Source organism: Dipodomys ordii, unplaced genomic scaffold, assembly GCF_000151885.1.
Source record: "Dipodomys ordii isolate 6190 unplaced genomic scaffold, Dord_2.0 Scaffold73, whole genome shotgun sequence".
NCBI lineage: Eukaryota > Metazoa > Chordata > Mammalia > Rodentia > Heteromyidae > Dipodomys > Dipodomys ordii.
Genome location: NW_012267289.1, coordinates 12,346,028 through 12,360,266, shown reverse-complemented (window position 1 = coordinate 12,360,266; position 14,239 = coordinate 12,346,028).

Here is a 14,239-nt window from a genome sequence, read left to right as displayed (position 1 = left end):
CTCAAGGCAAGTACTCTACCACTCCACTGACAATTTGTGAATGGAGGGTACAGTAAAATTTATCTTTGTGAATTTTAAAGGACATGAAGCAAGATTTCAATCCTGGAATGCATAATTTTCATTTTATAAATAGCATCTTTTTAGCAAAGAGAAATCGCCATAATTGCACAGAAGTAAAATATGAGATAATTTCTTCTTCTAGGAGTAAATGTTGCATAAAGTTACTGATTGCCTCAAATATATAAGCTTCTTTCCTCTAGGTGAGGTCCACGTATTTCCTTTACTTTTTTTTTTCCAGGAAGAATGCTTACTAATCTAAGCAGTCATAGCCCAACATATTCCTTCAACTTGGATCGAGTGTGAGCAATGATATTTGCTTCTTAGAGAAAGGAACAAACATCCAGGTAGGAGCGGCTCAGTCCTATAATCCTATCCACTCAGGAAACTGAGATATAAACAGAATAGCCTGTGAGTATCTCACCAATAAACCAACAAAAAGCTAAACTGGAGATATGGCTCAGGTGATAGAGAACCAACTGTAAGGGGAGGAAAAGAGTCAAGCATGCTGCTCCTACTTTCTTCTATGTGTTTTGGCTGACATATGCCAGAGTTTGGTGTTTCCGGACAGTTCCGTCAGGCATCCATGTTCACTTAGCAGATAAATAAAGAAGTTTTGAGACTTCTCTGTCCAGATAATCATCATAAGTTGAAAAAGAAAAAAAAGACAAAGGAAATAAAATCATACGTTGTGAGTTCTTTCAAGGCTTAGAAGCCCTTTACTCAGGCAACAATGAAGTGTTAATAGAGAATGTCATTATTTTTTAGAAATTGTTAATTGTTTAATGATTGTATGCAATAGTTGTATGCATATATGTAAAACAATAGACTTTCAACTGTACACTTAGCAAGAGCCATTAGAATATGCAGAGATCAGGACACAATGGCAGAAAATAACTGGCAGATACCAAGCTTACATTTAGAATTAAACTTTCATTCAAATTAACTTGTATATTAACCAAGGTAACTTTTTTACCTAAAAGTTATCAATATCTCTCCACTGTAACAATTTGAAATATAATTAGATGCCTTACCAAGAATATTTTGCAGACAATGATTTTTGGTTGATCACTAGTTAGGAATGTTCCTTATGGATAATTGTTGCTTAGGTAGTTGGTAATTTTGATCACCTCAGACTTGCATCAGAATTGAAACACTGCTGAAAAATCTGGACTCTAGGCTCCCTGTTCCAAATCCACTGATACTCACAGACCCTTAGCAACAACTTTCAAGTGCCAGAATTTTATGATAAAAAGAACTATAGTCATTTTAATACTTACAAAAAGCCAAACGGTTTCAAGTCATACTATATTTGTGAAACCAAATAGCCAATAAAATAGGATCTCATTGTTGAAAACAAAAAAGACCACTCAAAACAGTTCACCTTCTGTAAACATCAGAAGAGTCTCACTATTACAACAAAAAATGAAAATTAGGTTACTGCTTCAGAAGAGGGAAGCACTAGATATTTTGATCTTGAGAGCTTAGATTTAAATAATATATTCCAGTATGCAATCGTCAAAGTAACAATACTAGAATGCTTGGAAGCTATGACAGTGCTTTATCCATGACATTTCTTGTTACCACAGACTATATTCCAGTAATTTGGAATTATTATTTATTTTTAAATGACTGAATAGTTAATGTATTTTCTGAGTATCTACATAGCTATTCATAACAGGAACAAATGGAATTAATTTCAAACTATATCTGTCCTAGTGAAAAAATAAAAACAAATTACTCTATGAATATTTGTGTACATTGAAGTACTTATAATTTAGTTCTCTTAAACTCATTCTGAATCAAAAATTGAGTTTTTAAGTATTAATCTTTTTAACAACCAAAGCCAAACCTCAAATAATATCAGCTGATCTAATTATGAGTAAGACTACTTAGGAAATATAATTTATGTACTCTTAAAATATTAATGAAGCTTTTATAGAAATCCTTTTTTCCAACATTTTTTGTGCCAGTCCTAAGGCTTCAACTTAGGGCCTGGCCGTTGGCTAGCAGCCACCATTGGAGCCATATCTCTACTTTTGGCTTTCTTTAATGGTTAATTGGAGATAAGAGTTGCACCAATTTTCCTTCCTTGGACGGCTTGAACCACTACCTCAGTCTCCTGAGTAGCTAGGCATGAACCACTGGCACCCAGCTATCATGTAAGTGAAACTTGAAAAGAATATTAGTATACATACACACTGAAATTCCCTTTATTAAGGAATACATTGGAAAATTTGGAATTCTTTACTTTGTATGGATTTTCTTTAATAGTCTGGGTTGTTCCTAAAGCCTTTATGATTATTTTATATGATTCATACTTAAAATGAAAAGCTTCATGAGACATTTTGTTTCAGTGTGTGTGACAGGTAAAGATTTCATGTAAAAAGCTCCTCTCTCATTCTTCATTTTTCTACAATCCTTACAAGATAAATTTTCCTTGGCATCTGAACAACAAATGTGACTTTTACATCCAATGTCTTTCATTACTTTCCTAACCCAATTAATTCATTTTTTCTCTCTTTTATTGAGCAAGTCTTAGTTGAATATCTACATTATGGTAGAAACTCCTTTATCAATAAAATACTATGATAAAGTGTTTTTATAACTTTTTAATTACATGAGATCATTTGCTAATTAACAATGAAAATTTACTTTCTTTTCAGTTATGTAATTTTTCTCCATTTTAATTTTCCTTTTAGTATGCATACTTCCTTTAACTTAGCCCCTTAAAATCTCCCAGACTTAGTTATTTTTGCAATATATTTACATATTTGGGGATCCTGTATAATCTTCTAAAGTAGAAGGAATATCTTTTCTTTAAAATCCTTCTAAAAAGCAAATGGAGACATTTGAAGAAATTTCAATAGCTATTATTAAGTTAAAAGTAACAGATTATAACGATAAAGAAGAAAGACAAAGTAAAAGTGGAATTTTATGGTTATAATATCTAAGAACCAAAAAATACAGTATTTTCTAAGATTTTCATTATGAAATAAAGGTACTTAAAAATAAAAAGCCAATTGTAAGAAAAATAGTAGGTGATTTGGGGGCAGGGATAGGGAAAAATAGAGGGAGAACGATGAGGGATGATACTGATCAAAATGCATTGTACTGGAAACTTCATCAATACATCTTACTGATGCTAGTCATCTAATAGATATTAAGGTGTATATGATGATAGCTTTCATGTGCAATATCTATGATCAGTGATGGTGGGCGTTTTCTTGGGCTCATTATATATGTGTGTGTCTATATATATTTTATATATATACATATGTGTATACATATGTGTGTATATATACATGTGTAAATGTCCATATTTGGAGTTTTGCCAATTTTGAATCATATTCTTGTTTTGTTGAATTTGTGATGTTCTTTATGTTATGTATTAAGACATTCATCTTTTGTGAGGTAGAGATTTTCAAATATTGTTTCCATTCTTTGAACCATTATTTCATTATACTGATAGTGTTCTGTGAAGCACAAATTTTGTTTTAATTTTCAGCTAGTCTAATTTAATTTTCAAGTCATATGCAAGAGGTAAATAAATTCTTTATTGCACTGATGTCCTCTTAGATTCCTAGTTTCCAAGACTTTTACTGTTAAAAAGATGTGAATTATTTTTATTAGTGTGGGGGCTTTAACTTATGACCTGGGCAGTGTCTGTGAGCTCTTTTTGCTCAGTGCTACTGCTCTACCCCTTAGAGCCACAGATCCACTTCCAATTTTCTGGTGGTTTATTAGGGATTAGAATCTCAAAGATTTTTCTTATCCAGACTGGTGTTGAACCATAATCCTCAGATCTCAGCCTCCTGAGTAGCTAAGATTACAGCCATGAGCCACAGGCACCCAGCTAAAAATTTGGATTTTTTTTAAAATGCTTTCTTTACGGTATTAAAGGAAATGTAAATCATCTCTTAATTATTGTAGTACATTAGAAACAGGTTTTCCCTTATGTTTTATCATCCTTTCTTTCCAGAAATCAGTGTTACTTGTTTATAATAAAGAATTATTCCAACAGGGCATCTGTGGCTCAAACTTGTAATCCTAGCTACTAGGAAGCTGAGAACTGAGGATCACAGTTCAAAGCCATGGCAGGCAGGAAAGTCTGTGAGATTCTTACCTTCAATAAACCACCAGAAAACTGAAAGTTGTGTTGTGGCTCAAGTGGTACAGTGTTATCCTTGAGCTGAAGAGATCAGGGACAGAGTCGAGGCCCAGGGTTCAAGCCACACAACTGACACACACACACACAAAAAAAGAATTATTCCAATTTGTAGTTTATTTGGTTTGATAGTGTTTTCTAATGATTTTTATATAATTTGTTACAAATAATACTAGCCTACACTTTTTATTTTCTTTCAGTGTCATTTTTACAGCTTTAGTGTGAAGGTCATCTAGGCATCATAAAAAGAGTTACATCTTCAATTTGTTTTGGACAAGTTTGAGAATTTTTTATGTTCTTTAAATGTTTGTTAGAATTTACCCATGAAGCAATACTATCTAGGGATTTTTCTTGCCAGGAGGTGTGTGGCTACTGATGCAATCGTCTTACTATTTATAAATATACTCAGACATTGTAGGTATATATGATTTAGGTTTGATATGGCTTGTCTTTCTGGGAATTTGTTCATTTCACTTAGACTACCCATATTTGGCATAAAATTGTTCATAATACATAACATAACGTTTGTTATTTTATAATTTGTGGTAATACATTAATATTAAGTTTTCATTTCTACTTGTGTACTACACTTGACTGTTCTCTTTTTTGCTAACATAATTAAAATTTGAATGTTTTGTTGTTTTTAAATAAGGAAACAAGTGGACCAGAGGAAGATGATGAGGAGAAGCTGGAGGCTAAACAAGCTCTCCCATAAAAAGCAATTTTAATGTTCCAGTGAACAGTCCTAGGCTAGAGAATCACACCAAGTGTGCCATCACAGTACAAAGAGTGTAGCCGGAGAGGGAAAATCCAGGCAGCTTGGTCAGGGAGACAGATCTGAGCACTTGCCAGTAGCCCTGGCTGCAATGGTGGCTGCAGCCACCATACCAACAGAGACAGTCCGGGACAAAGGCACCAGATGCAGTGTGTGAGCAGATTCTAGTCACCACCAGCAATAAGTGACAAGGAGCAGAAATCGTCACCCTGCTGATCACAGACCAGGGTTGGCCCAGGAACCAAGAGTCTGGAGTGAATAGAACCCTGACATCCTCACTCCTTCTCAGGGAGCAGAGGAGGGAAGGATGCCCCTCCCCCACCACCAGAGATCTCCATCTTTGATACTGACTAGCCCCGGGTTGAGCAGCTACATCCAACTCAGGCCTTGGAAGAACACAATAGGAGCCATTCAGCAGGTCACAGGAACCTGACCTGACCTGCCAGGTTCAGCTCCACCCAGGAGAAAGTCACCCCAACCAGACAGAGAAAGTTCTGCCCTGGAAGAAGTGACTTTCTTCACTGCTTAAACAGAGCCAGAGGCTGCCCCTCCCCACTGAAGCCTAGACAAACAATTGAAACTCAGTAAGCTTGAACCCTGAGAATGGCTCCAGGCTTGGTTCTGTGAGAGTCTCAGGAGCCCCTCAGGGAAAAGCTACTGATTGCTGATAGGCCTCAAACCTACCCAGAACCTAACCTTATCACAACAACTCCAAGCTAGAGGAAACAGCTATCTCCCTCTTTTGTGATACTCAAAGCAGATCTCCCGCCAGTTGAACTAGCCTGGAAGGAGAATCACAAAGTCCTGGGTAAGGCAGAGCTTTTTGTCTGATAAAACAAACTGACTTAAGAAACCAGTCAAGCCACAGGAAAACTGAACACCACAAGCAAATCAGAGACTCCACTAAGAGACTGGTTTCAGACACAGGACTGATACAAGATCTACCACCGCCAAAAAAAAAAAAAATCAAAGAACTCTTTTTTCTACCTAGTTTTTATTATTTTTTAAAAATTGTTTTCTATTATTGTTTTTCTTCTAATATTTTTTTGAGGGGGGGTCAGTCGTAGGACTTGAACTCTGGGCTTGGGCTCTGTACCTGCACTCTTCAGCTCAAGGCGAGCACTCTACTGCTTGATCCATAGCACCACTTCCTATTTTTTCTTTCATAATTTTAATTTTAGGTGGGTTTGTGTGTATGTGTGCTTTTTGTTTATTTTTTTTAAATCTATATTGATCTTTTGGTCTTTTTTCTTCTTTTTTTTCTCTTTCTTTTTTGTGTGTCTTAATTACTGTTTTGCTTACCCCCAGATATATACCCATTATTAATTATTAGACCTCATCCCTCATTATGTAGATACTTAATCCAGAAATTTATTACTCAATTCACAACCTCTTAGGCTTAATTTCTTTAGTAGTAGTATTATTTCTTTATACCTATATAATTTTCAAGTATTCACATTTTAAGAATTTTTATGTTTTTTTTATTTTTCCTTCTTATCTCTCCCCTCTTCTCATCCTATCCTTTTCTTATCTCAATATCATTTTTTTATACTTACATACTTTTTAAGTGTTTCATTTTTTTATTTAAATTTTTGTTTTTCCATTTTTTCTTGTTTTTTTAATCCCTCTCCTATCATTCTGTCCTATCCATTTCCTTCTCTGAGATTAGGACTTGGTTAATTTCACTCTCCTTTTACCTCTCCAAATCCCTGTAATCCTATTTTTCCCCACAATTCTTCCTAAATCTAATAATTTCTGGTTTGCTGAATCCCTCTTTGATGTTCTTAGCCCATTAATCCATAGTTGTTTGATATTGAATAGATTCTATTGAACTAAATTGTATATGCAGCCATTTTGACTGTGCAACTACAAGACTCTGGTTAACGTTTAGCTTAAAATAGTGTTCTAGCACAAAATTGGCGTTACTTTCATACAAAATGGGCAGAACAAACCAGAGAAACACAAGTAAAATGGCAAGTGTGGGTATCTCAACTCCCAGTTATGATAATCAGGTGACAGAACAGTTAATGAATAATCCAGAGGAGAGTTCCCAAAAAGCTCTACAAACACTACTGTTGAACATGGTGAATGAAAAGATTGAAACCTGCAAAAAGGATTCAGTGTGAGCCTGGAATGATGTAGGCCACCTCCTAAAAAAACAAAAACTCTCAGCCAAAAATACTGTACCCAGCTAAAAAGATACTTAAAGATGTCCAACACATAGAAAACCAACAAAACCACAATAAAGACCAAGAAACTGCACCCAAACTGAGAATCCAAGAACCATAGGAAGAACCCAGTTGTCACAGGCCCCAAGAAGGTGGATAACATGGCAGGAGCTACCAAACACCTCTCAGTCCTAACTCTCAACATTAATGGACTTAACCCTCCAACTAAATTACATAGACTGTAGTTGGATTAAAAAGCAAGATCCTTCTTTCTGCTGCTTTCAAGAGTCACACCTTACCCATAAAAACAAACATATTTTGAAAGTGAAAGGCTGGAATAAAGTCTATCAAGCAAAGGGCCACTATAACCACGTTGGAGTTACAATCCTAATATCAAATAAAATAGACTTCAAAATAAATTAGTGAGAAGAGATAAAGAAAGTCTCTACATACTAATTAAAGAATCTCTCCTTCAGGAGGATATTATAATTCTAAATATCTATTCACCAAACAACAGAGCACCCAAATTTATTGAAGACACACTACTTTCCTTCAAATCACACATTGATCCAAAGACATTAACTGTTGAGGATTTTAACACACCACTATTCCCACTAGATAGATAAACTTGGCAAAACTAAGCAGAAAAACTGCAGATCTAAACAAAAGGTAGATTTAACAGACATCTACCAAATATTTCACCCAGCAGCATCAAAATACACATTTTCCTCAGCAGCACATGGAACATTTTCCAAAATAGACCACATTTTAGGTCACAAAGCAAACTTGTACAAATTCAGAAACATTGAAGTTATGCCCTGCATTCCCTTAGAACACAAGGGAATAAAATTAGAACTCAACACCACAAGCCACCAAAGAAAATCCTGTAACACATGGAGGCTGAATAACACACAACTGAGTCACCAATGGGTCGTGGAAGAGATTAGAAAGGAAATTCAAATGTTCATGATGTTCAACAAAAATGAACACACAAATTACCAGCTCCTCTGGGACAGAGCAAAGGCAGTACTCAGAGGCAAAATTATAGCTCTGAGTTCCTACATCAACAAATTGGAGAGATCTGAAACCAACAATTTAATGAGACATCTGAACCTCCTTGGAAAAGAGCAGCAAGCTAAACCCCAGTCCAGTAGATGGAAAGAAATAATTAAAATTAAATCAGAAGTAAGCAAATTAGAATCCAAAAAAAAAAAACACAGAAGGAATCAAATCAAAGTGTTGGTTCCTCAAAAAAATTAACAAAATTGACAGACCCTTAGCAAATCTTATCAGAAAAAGAAGAGAACACACCCAGATAAACAAAATCGGATATAAGAATGGAAACATCACCACAGAAACAACGAAGATTTTGAACATTGTAAGAATACTTCTCAAGCCTTTATGCTAATAAGTTTGAAAACCTGGAAAATATGGATGATTTCTTAGCAAATATCGACATGCCAAAACCAAACAGGCCCATATCAAGCATTGAAATAGAAACTGCAATAAGAGACATTCCATTTAAGAAAACCCTGGACCAGATGGATTTACAGTGGAATTCTACAAGGCCTTCAAAGTAGAACTCACAGCAATACTACTCCAACTCTTCAATGAAATTGAAAGAGAAAGTCCACTGCTGAACCTTTTCTATGAAACCATCATTACCCTCATCCCAAAACCAGGAAGGGACTCATCAAAAAAAGAAAACTATAGACCCATTTCTTTGATGAACATTGATGCAAAATTTATCAACAAAGTTTTGTCTAATCAACTTCAACAATTCATCAAAAAAATAATACACCATGATCAAACAGGATTCATTTCAGGGATGCAAAGCTGGTTCAATATACATAAATCAATTAATATAATTAACCACATCAACAAGAACAAGGATAAAAACCACATGGTTATCTCAATAGATGTAAAAAAAGAATTTAACAAGATCCAACACCCCTTTATGATGAAGGCTCTGGAAAAACTAGTTATCCACAAAACATTCCTCAATACAATAAAGGCTGTATATAACAAACCTACAGCCAGCATTATACTTAATGGTGAAAAATTAAAGCCATTTCATCTGAATTCAGGAACAAGACAAGGATATCCACTCTCTCCACTTCTCTTCAATTTAGCATTAGAATGCCTAGCTATAGCAATAAGACAAGATGCAAACATAAAGGGGATCCAAATAGGGAAAGAGGAAGTAAAACTCTCCTTCTTTGCAGATGCCATGATCTTGTATTTAAAGAATCCCACTTACTCCACTCACAAATTACTGCAGCTGATTCAAAATTGTGGCAAAGTAGCAGGATATAAAATTAGCCCTAAAAAAATCAATGGCTTTTTAGTATGCCAACAATGAAAAGAGCACAGCTGAAATCAGGAAAGCAACTCCATTCATAATAGCCCCACAAAAAATAAAATACGTATAAAAAATGTACTCGTTATCTTGCCCATGTAATTGTAACCCCTCTGCACGGTATTTTCACAATAAAATAAAATAAAATTTACCATATAAACAAGTAAATAAATAAATAAATACGTAAAAATTAACTTAACCAAAGAAGTGAAGGACCTCTATGATGAAAACATTAAAAAGCTGAAAAAGGAAATCAAAGCAGAACTTAGAAAGTGGAAAAACCTCCCATGCTCCTGGATTGGAAGGATCAACATTGTGAAAATGGCAATACTTCCCAAGGCTATCTACAAACTTAATGCAATACCTATCAATATTCCAACTTCATTCTTTAAGGAAATAGAAGATGAAGTCCAAAAATTCATATGGAACAATAAAAGACCCTGAATAACAAAAACGATCCTTAATGGAAAGAACAGTGCTGGAAGAATATCAAGACCAAATTTCAAACTCTACTACTAAGCCATAGTAATCAAAACAGCTTGTACTGGCACAAGAAGAGACCTCAAGACCAATGGAATAGAATGGAAATCCCAGAAATGAACCCACAGATCTATAGCCATTTAATCTTCTATAAGGGATCGAAAAAACTAGAATGGAAGAAAACCTCTTCAGTAAATGGTGCTGGCAAAATTAGCTAATCACTTGTAGAAAACTAAAGCTAGATCCTTACATATCACCCTGCACCAGAATCAACTCCAAATGGATCAAAGACCTTGGAGTCAATGCCGACACCCTAAAAACATTACAGGAAACCCTTGGTCACCTTGGCACAGGCGGAAATTTTCTCAATAGAGACCCAGAAACAACAAATCAAAGAAAGTTTGGACAGATGGGATTGCATGAAGCTGAAGAGCTTCTGCATGGGAAAGGACAGAGCTAGAAAGATCAATAGAAAGCCCACGAATTGGGAGAAGATCTTCACTAGCCATACAATGGACAAGGGTCTCCAATCTAACATATACTTGGAACTCATATAATTAAATTGCTCACCAACAAATCCTCAAAGAAACAACTGTCTGATAAATAAATATGCTAAAGATTTAAAGAGAAACTTTTCTGGAGAGGAAATAAGACACATGAAGAAATGCTCAACCTCTCTAGCCATAAAGGAAATGCAAATCAAAACATTGAGATTCCACCTCACCTCAGTTAGAATGGCTATAATCAAGAACTCTAATAACAACAGTCTCTGGAGGGCTATGGCCAGAAGGGAACACTACTGCATTGTTGGTGGGAGTGTGAACTTGTTCAACCAGTTTGGAAAGCAGTATGGAGGTTCCTCAAAAGACTCCACATAGAGCTCCCCTATGACCCAGCAATCCCACTTTTGGACATTTCCTGAATGTTTACAAACAAGACCATACTAAAGCTACCAGCACAACTATTTTTATTGTAGCATTATTTACCATAGCTAAGATATGGAAGCAACCCAGATTCCCCTCAGTAGATGAATGGATCAAGAATATGAGATATATAGGTAGATAGATAGATAGATAGATAGATAGATAGATAGATAGATAGATAGATAGATAGATATAATTTATTTATGTAATGGAATTCTATGCCTCCCTCAGAAAGAGTGACATCGCCCCGCCCCATTGGTTAGGAAATGGAAAGCCTTGGAAAAAATTATATTAAGTAAAGTAAGCCAGGCCCAAAGTAATATAGGTCCCATGGTTTGCCTTATTTGCACTAACTAGTATATGTCTGGGACAAGCAGAAATGTACAGGTAAGTTGATGTTACACAAAATGAACCCTAAGATAGGGACACAAGTAGATTTTTCTTTCTTGCTAATGTATTTATAAGGTACCATGTAATTTCTTTTGTGGCTTTGTATGCCCCCCCCCAAGGTATAATCCTTGTTTTCACTGTATTTGATGTTGGTATAATTTGGCAAGGTGAAGGGAAAAAACAAATTATTTAAATAGGGATACAGGTTGACCCATTGCAACAATGAGATATAAAAGATGCTATGTGGAAAAACAAACTTTACAATTTAAGAGGGGGTGGGAGTGGGGATGGGGTTGGGTGATGTTGGGGGGATGAGGGGTGTAGCTGAGGAGGTTGGAAGGAAGGGATGGTAAGGGAAAATTCAAAAGAGGAGGCAACAATACTGGATAAGAAATGTACTCATTACCTTTCTCATGTAACTGTAACCCCGTACAGTATTTTCACAATAAAAAACTTAAAAAACAAACGAACATAAATAAATAAATAAGGAAACAATTTTTTAAACTTTTTGTATTATGCTGGTCTCCATTTTGTTCATCTTATCAACTTTGCTACTTCCTTTTGTTAGTGGAGGATTTAATTTGTTTTTCATTCTTAATTCCTTGAATAATAAAACAGTTTTTTTTAATTGAGAACATTTCCTTTTCCAAATCTATAGCCAATGCATAGAAAATGTGGACTGGGTCTACGGCCATACCAACCTGAACGTGCCCGATCTTGTCTGATCTCGGAAGCTAAGCAGGGTCGGGCCTGGTTAGTACTTGGATGGGAGAAAATGTGGACTAGCATAACATTAGTAGTATAGCATACATTTTAGTTTATACTTTTTATTTCATCTATTTCTATATATGCTCTAATTTTTCTTATGTTTTCCATTGCTTAAGAGCGTGTTATTTAATTAGCACAGTAATTTTCCTTCTGTTTTTCATTATTTAATTCAGTATTTAATATTTGTCAAAACTTATTTTCTTAGACCTAATATATATTGATCAGGAAAATATTTTGTATGCACTGGAGGAGAGTGCATATTTTATAATATAGGGCAGAATATTCTGTGAATGTCCATTACTTTTTATTTTTAGCTTCAGTTTGCTAACTTATCTTATTGTCCTGTCCATTATAGACTCTAAGGTCTATAATGGAAGCTCAAGTCACCTGAGAGTTTCCTATGCTGGAGGAAAAGAATACTGTGGAAAATTAAGAGCTGAAATTAGAATAATGGCATGACAACAATCCAACAAGACATCTTTGCCTTTAGTTTACAAACATATTACATTTACCAATTTTTATTATATTGACAAACTTTAGTTTATGCTTAATTGTCTTTGATCATTAATTACTTGGTCATAAAATGTATTCAAAATTAATTTAGTTAACATAGAAGTAAAAATCAGCAGTAAGAACACAGTTCTTTGATACATAGAATTAAGAAATATCATTGCCTCTGCTAACTTTTACCAGTTAAATCCAGCTATTATTACTGAATTACATAAAATCTCTCAGAGGAATGTGACAAGAGTAGCTATGATAATAAATAAGACTGAACAAAATCTTCCACAATATACTCCAAGCCTTGAGTCTTGGAGATGCAATCCTTCAATGGATGCCAGAGTTCCAAAATAGTTATATCTGATAGATTTTTCTAGGTGGGAGGACATATTCTTATACTTCCTACACTTGTCATCTGCCTACAATCCTCTTACCTGTTTTTAGTCTTCTGAGTAAGAAAATTGTTATTGAATTTTGTGATATAAAAACACATTTTTATTAAGTTGTCTTTCAAAAAATAAAAGCAAAAGCCGGGTGCTGGTGGCTCACAACTGTAACCCTAGCTACTCAGAGGAGGCTGAAATTTGAAGATTGTAGTTTGAAGTTGGCCTGGACAGAAAAGACCGTGAGACTTTTACCTCCAATAAACCACCAGAAACCCAGAAGTGGTGTTGTGGCTCAAGTGGTAGAGCACTCTCCTTGAGCTGAAGACCTTAGGGACTGTGCCCAGGTCCATAGTTCAAGCCCCATGATGAACAAAAAATAAAAATATAAAAAGTAAATAATGAAAAATAAAAACACAAATTTGTGTTTATAGATATTCATTATTAAATATATTTTGTCAAAAATAATATTGGAGCTGGGTGCCTGTGGCTCACACCTGTAACCCTAGCTACTCAGGAGGCTGAGATCTGAAGATCACGGTTCAAAGCCAGCCAGGGCAGGAAAGTCCATGAGACTCTTATATCCGATAAACCACCAGAAAATCAGAAGTGACTCTGTGGCTCAAGCAGTAGAGTGCTGGCCTTGAACTGAAGAGTGCAGGGACAGCATCCAAACCTGGAGTTCAAGACCCACGACTGACCAAAAAAATAAAAATAAAAAATAAATATATAAATAAAGAGTATACAAAAATAATACTGGTAGTAAAGTAAAAATTCTAATCAAGCTGATAAAATTTTGTCAATCACGTTATTTAACACTAAGGCCAGAATTTGTGTCAGTTCAAGTAAAGATTGGTAAAGTGTATTGAGCTACAGGTTATATTGTATTTCATCAAGGGAAAATTCTTTTTCAATATTACTAGAGTAAGAACACCACACATTACCCTAGGTCTCCTTGGCACAGGCCAAAATTTTCTTAATAGAGACCCAGAAACACAACAAATCAAAGAAAGGTTGGACAAATGGGATTGCATGAAATTGCAAAACTTCTGCATGGCAAAGGACAGAGCTAGCAAGATCAATAGAAAGCCTATGGATTGGGAAAAGATCTTCACTAGCCATACAATGGACAAGGGTCTCATATCTAAAATATACCGGGAACTCAAAAAATTATATCCCCCAACAACAAATCTTCAAAAAAACAACTGCCCAGTAAATAAGTGGGCTAAAGACTTAAAGAGAAACTTCTCTGAAGAGGAAAGAAGGA